We start from the raw sequence: 6,712 nt of genomic DNA, 5'->3' as shown, positions 1-6,712 counted from the left end.
AGTAAAAGTGCAAACACTGTGGTCGTAAAATACTCCAGTAAAAGCAAAAGTCAAAATTTGAAAACTTTACTTAGGTACAAAAGTATTAGCATCAAAATAGACTTTAAAGGGCCCATGTCATGCTTTTCTGGTTATTACCTGCCCCCTTGTGTGTTATGAAGGTTTGTATGCATGTAAACGATGTGCAGAGTCACAAACCCTCAAAGTACACCCTGTAGCGAGTAAAACTCTAACACAGAAAATACCTCCCCAAAACGCCTCGTTGGAGATACGTCATTGTCCATTTGATTCTTCCATTTCGTTCCGGGTACGTCATGATGTCAAGCCACCCGGAACGAAATGGACCAATCCGTGGAGCCGTTACGTTAAGCCCCCGCTGATTGGTCCAAATTGACCAATCCACGGACTTCCTCACACACACATCTGTGTGCAGGGAGCAGGCAGCTCAGTTGATTTCTCCTCCCTGGCTGCAGGCTGATAACAGACAGTTGGGGTCGCGGCGAAATTCTCTCTGCAGACCCATTCTCACAGCGTTTATCAACCCTTTTCTTACTCAATATCAAGCCACACTTATTGTTTTTACTTCGGCTGTGACTTTGTGTGTGCTCAGGACGAGTTTGGCTGTGTTTGGCTGTGGATCGCTAACAAGGAAACAACACCTCCACGGAGCTCAGCGCGATTTTGGGAGGGTGGGGGCTGGAGCTATTGGAGCTACAATGAGCCGTTAAAGGCAGAGAGTGAAATTCAGTGAATACACGTAGTTTACAGAGATGCTGTATGAGAAACCAATGTGAGTTTGGAAAATTGCACAATATAAATCTATTCTAGTAGACCTCAACAATGGAATTATGATCAGTGGAAATGGCCATGACATGGGCCCTTTAAAAGTAAAACTGCTCATCATGCACAATGGCCCGTTATCAGCTAAATGTAGATCAAGTTTCAAAAGTCTTCTCACAGTATTATATTTTCGTTTTATTTGAGTTATTTTATTATCCTGTTTTTTAACAAGTAAGAGCATTTCAGTATTGTAGTTTCTCCATGTAGAACACATTGAAATACTTAGACCGCAGCATCCGGACTAAAACCACCAGATTCAGAGACAGTTTCATCCCACAGGCAATAAGACTGTTAAACACCTGAACTGTTGAAACAACATCCATAACATTCATCTGCTACTTAGTAATTATTTAGTTGGAATGCTGATACAGCATTCCAACTATATGTTATTCTACGGACAACATTTTTATTATTCTGCCGGAAATTTGCACCTCTTCTCCTCCTGCATTCAACATCGCAGAAACTCCGTTCAAACATCAAAACGTTCAGCTCGGTCGGGAATCGATGGCTATTACTTTTATCATTCATAACTTTCATAATTCCAGAGATAACACCTGCCAATTACCTGAGCAAGTTAGATGCTGCCTATCACAGTGCACTGAGATTTTTGACAAATTGTAAAGCACTTACGCATCACTGTACACTGTATACCAAGGCGGTTTTGCCATCACTTACTGTACGGAGGCTCAGTCACTGGTACATGTTCATTTACAAAGCCATGTTGGATAAACTACCATCTTATATCTGCTCCCTGATCTCTCGGCGAATTGAAAGTAGTTATTGCCTGAGATCGCATGCTGTGGTTTTATTAAATGTGCCAAGTGCTAGGACTGTCTTAGGGAAGAAAGCTTTTAGAAGTGCAGCACCACTAACTTGGAACAGTCTGCAAAAAGAATGGAAAATTACCAATCTGGTACCACGACATGTTTTTAAAGCTCGGTTGGATGCTACACAATCAGATGCTGTTGGTACCTGTACATGTGGATAGATATGTAAATTGTAATCCCTGTAATTTTTGCTGTATGATGTCCTTTTGTTGTTCTGTTTATGTTTTTATGTTTTCATGTGGAACCTACTGCTGCAGGTCTCCCTTGAAAAAGAGATCAATGATCTCAATGGGATTTCATCTGGATAAATAAAAGTTTTGAATCGAATTGAATTGAGATACATCCCATAATTCATCACATTTTTAACCATTGAAGTCAATGGAGAAAATCTTCAGACTTGAACAATCTTCATGCGACTTCAACTGCTAACTGTTCATTCATACTTTCACTCAGAAACCTCATTCCAACTTTAAAATGTTACACATCTTTCTGACATTATTCGTGTAACACAACTTTTAAATCTGATTCTTACTTTTAGAGATATTAAACATTGTTCAGACCTTGGTACAGAGGCTGTTGTGCACCGACAGAAATGCTAGAGAGATGCATGTTATTTACGTTTGCTTTCTCTCATTCCAGGCTTCCTGATTATTTTCACCTGTGTCTCCTGTGCTCATCAATGTCAGCCCCGCCCCTGATTGGTCCCACCTGTGTCTAGTTACCCTGTGCTTATATTCCCCTGTCTCCCAAGTGTTCTTTGTCAGTTCGTATTGTCTCTTGCTATGGTCAGGTCTATGCTCTTTGTACTCTTGTAAAGTTTGATTCCTCACTACGTGAGCACTTTCATTTTGTTCCTCTATTTTTGTCATCTCGGTTAGAGATTTGATAGTTACCTTTTTTGTTGTTCATTGCTGTATTTTGGAAAATAAAGTATCTTACTAATACTTTACCTCTGTCTCCCGGGTCGTGCAATTGGGTCCTACATCCTAAGTGTCTGAGTTCGTAACAGAACGAACTGACCATTATGGACCCAGCCGACCCAAGAACGCTTCACGCAGCGCTGTCAGCACAGGGCGTGAAGATCTTTCATCACGAGGAACAGCTGGGCCTAGTCAACCAGGAAATGCAAGAACTAAGAGGACGCCAGGCCGGGATTCAGGAAGCATTATCCACACAGATGCAACAACTGGCTGTCCAAATGAATCATTTTTTCACTCACCAACAGACTGCTCCTCCGGTGACGTCATCCACAACTGAGAGGTTGCCTGTCAATGCTCCAGCTGATTTCCCAAGTCAGGCTGTTTCTTCCCCTTTACGGCTGGCTCTTCCGGAGAGATTTTCCGGAGATTCTTCTAATTGCAGAGCCTTTTTGGTACAGTGCGATCTGCATTTTCAACACAACCCAGGAGCCTTTTCATCGGACCATGGTAAAGTGGCGTTTATTGTGTCTCATTTAACGGGAAGAGCTGCAGCCTGGGCTACTGCAGAATGGTCAAGAGAAACTGAACTATGTTACTCATTGACCGATTTCATAGAGACTATGAGTCGTATTTTTGACCACTCATCGCCTGCTACAGAGGCCAGCAGAAAACTTTTTCATATACGCCAGCTCAACCGCCAGGTGGTTGATTACGCCATCGAGTTTCGCACAGCAGCAGCGGACAGCGGATGGAATGTTCCGGCTCTTCGTGACGCCTTCATGACGGGACTTTCGGAACCGATAAAAGACCAGCTGGCTCCACTGGAGACACCCCGGGATCTGGAATCTCTCATCGCCGTGGCCATCCGGATCGATAACCGTCTTCGGGAAAGAGAGAGGGAGCGTCGACGCAACCGAGACGTTATTCCCAGCTCCCAGAATGCATCTTGGTGGGTCGCGCCGCCAGCCGAGGATGTCCAGCCCATGTTACCACACCGTCAGAGGATTACACTTCCGAATGACTCCGGGGAACCCATGCAGCTGGGAAGAACCAGGCTTTCTCTGGAGGAGAGGCAGCGCCGTCTACGGGAGGGTTGTTGTTTCTACTGCGGCCAGTCAGATCATCAACTCGCTTCATGCCCGGGAAAAGATCGTGCTCACCAGTCAAAAGGAGGGCGCTGGTGAGCAAGTTTCCCGCAGACTTTCCTCCTCGACCTGTTACGCAGATAAACATTTGTATTAACAATCAAACCATTGACCAGGGTGTGTTAATAGACTCAGGGGCTGACGAAAGTCTTATGGACTGGGGCGTAGTAAATCAGCTAGAAATAAAGACTGTTCCGCTATCTCATCCTATTAATGCCAGTGCCTTAGACGGCCGCTTGTTGTTCACAGTCACCCATTGCACTGAGCCCATTCAGATTACTGTGAATAAGGACCATACCGAGAGCATGCAATTCCATATTTTTGAGTCGGCTCAGCACCCGATTATTTTGGGGTTTCCATGGCTAAAGATCCACAATCCTCACATTGACTGGCGTTCAGGGAAAATTAAGGAATGGGGAGAGGATTGTATGGGCAGGTGTAAACTTTCACAACCTGTTAATGCACCAACAGACTCTCGTAAAATCATTATAGATCACCCCGACTATCCTGATCTACAGAAGGTACCTTCCTGTTACCATGATTTAAAGGAAGCCTTTAACAAATCCAAAGCCATGTCGCTACCTCCTCACCGAGATTTTGACTGTCCCATTGATCTCTTACCGGGAGCCCCCATTCCCAAGGGGAAACTTTATTCGATTTCGAGACCTGAGAGAGCAGCAATGGACGAATACATTTCCTCTTCACTCAAATCAGGAATTATCCGTCCTTCATCTTCTCCAGCCGGAGCGGGATTTTTCTTTGTGGGAAAGAAAGACGGGTCTCTGAGACCTTGCATAGACTACAGTCCACTAAATGACATTACGGTGAAGAACCGCTATCCTCTGCCACTCATGACATCTGCCTTTGAACTACTTCAAACTGCCAAAATATTCACCAAGTTAGATTTAAGAAATGCATATCACTTGGTTAGAATAAGAAAAGGGGATGAGTGGAAGACAGGATTCAACACTCAGAGTGGTCACTATGAGTATCTAGTAATGCCCTTTGGACTATGCAATGCACCGGCTGTGTTTCAAGCTCTTGTGAATGAGGTTTTACGGGAATTTTTGAATATTTCAGTGTTTGTGTATCTGGATGATATTCTGATTTTCTCCCCAGACACTAAGTCTCATGTTAACCATGTCCGTCAGGTTTTGCAGAAACTGCTAGAGAATCAGTTATATGTCAAGGCAGAGAAGTGTGAGTTCCACACAAAAGAGGTATCCTTCTTAGGATACATAATCTCACCTAATCATATGCAAATGGATCCGGCTAAAATCAGTGCAGTATCCCAGTGGCCTACACCAGACTCCAGGAAGAAGGTCCAACAGTTTCTAGGGTTTGCTAACTTCTATAGGAAGTTTATTAGGAATTTCAGTTCTGTTGCTGCCCCTCTACATGTTCTGACTTCTCCTAAGGTTCCTTTCAAGTGGACTCCCCAGGCGGACTTCGCTTTCCAACGTCTCAGAGAGAGATTCACATCAGCCCCCATACTCACCATTCCAGATCCCCAGCGCCAGTTTATGGTCGAGGTTGATGCTTCCAATGAGGGAATTGGAGGAGTACTGTCTCAACGTTCTGCAGAAGACAACAAGATGCATCCATGTGCTTACCTGTCGCGGAAACTGACAACGGCAGAGCGGAATTACGACGTGGGGAACAAGGAACTGTTAGCTGTAAAAGCTGCCCTCGAGGAATGGAGACACTGGTTAGAGGGTGCAGAGCAGCCGTTTTTAGTCTGGACAGATCACAAGAATCTGGAATATATAAGAAAGGCTAAGCGTCTCAACTCCCGTCAGGCCAGGTGGACACTATTCTTTAGTAGGTTCAATTTCACCCTCTCTTTTCGTCCCGGGTCTCAGAATCAAAAACCCGATGCTTTGTCTCGTCTTTATGATCCGGAACCACTTGCGGTAGAGCCCAAGACCATCCTTCCACTTAACCGTGTGATCGGAGCCTTTTCCTGGCAAGTGGAGTCGGATGTAAAAAAGGCGAATGTCAAGAATCCAGCACCTAGCGAGTGTCCCAACAATCTGCTGTTTGTTCCTGAGGCTCTTCACTCCAAGGTCATCCACTGGGCTCACTCATCTGTGCTTTCGTGCCATCCGGGGGTAACAAGGACAATGTTCAGGATACAACAACGTTTCTGGTGGCCAGCCATGAAGAAAGATGTGGCAGAGTACGTAGCGGCTTGTCCGGTGTGTGCGTGTAATAAGACCTCATCACAAGTCAAGATGGGCTTGCTCCAGCCCCTGCCGATTCCCCAACGTCCTTGGTCACACATTTCAATGGATTTTGTGACAGGATTTCCTTCATCCAGAGGCAAGACTACGGTCCTAACAGTGGTGGATCGATTTTCAAAGATGGCTCACTTCATCCCATTGACCAAGCTTCCCTCTGCCAAAGTCACCGCAGAGGTCATGATGAATCACATATTCAGGATCCATGGATTCCCTGATGACATTGTTTCCGACAGGGGTCCACTTCATTTCCGTTTTCTGGAAGGAGTTTTGTCGACTCATAGGTGCCACCGTCAGCTTGTCATCAGGATATCATCCTCAGTCAAATGGACAGTCGGAGCGTCTGAACCAGGAACTAGAGACTACGCTACGTTGTCTCGTCTCCCGGAACCAGACTACCTGGAGTGACCACCTCACATGGGTCGAGTTTGCCCACAATACTCTTCCTACGGCAGCCACAGGTCTCTCTCCATTCCATTGTGTCAATGGTTTCCAGCCTCCATTTTTCCCTAACAACGAGGAAGAGGTGAGGGTTCCATCGGCTCATGCCATGATCAGACGTTGTCGACGAGTTTGGGCTGGTGCTCGCCAGGCTCTTCTCCGAAGTTCAGCTCGGATGAAGGCTGTTGCAGACGTCCATCGCAGGGTCGCTCCCTCCTACAGACCAGGCCAAAATGTTTGGCTTTCCACTAAGGACTTACCACTCCATGTCGCCTCAAAGAAACTGGCTCCGAGATTTG

This window comes from Trematomus bernacchii, unplaced genomic scaffold (genome assembly GCF_902827165.1).
Source record: "Trematomus bernacchii unplaced genomic scaffold, fTreBer1.1, whole genome shotgun sequence".
Lineage (NCBI taxonomy): Eukaryota > Metazoa > Chordata > Actinopteri > Perciformes > Nototheniidae > Trematomus > Trematomus bernacchii.
Note: the sequence above shows the minus strand (reverse complement) of the source record.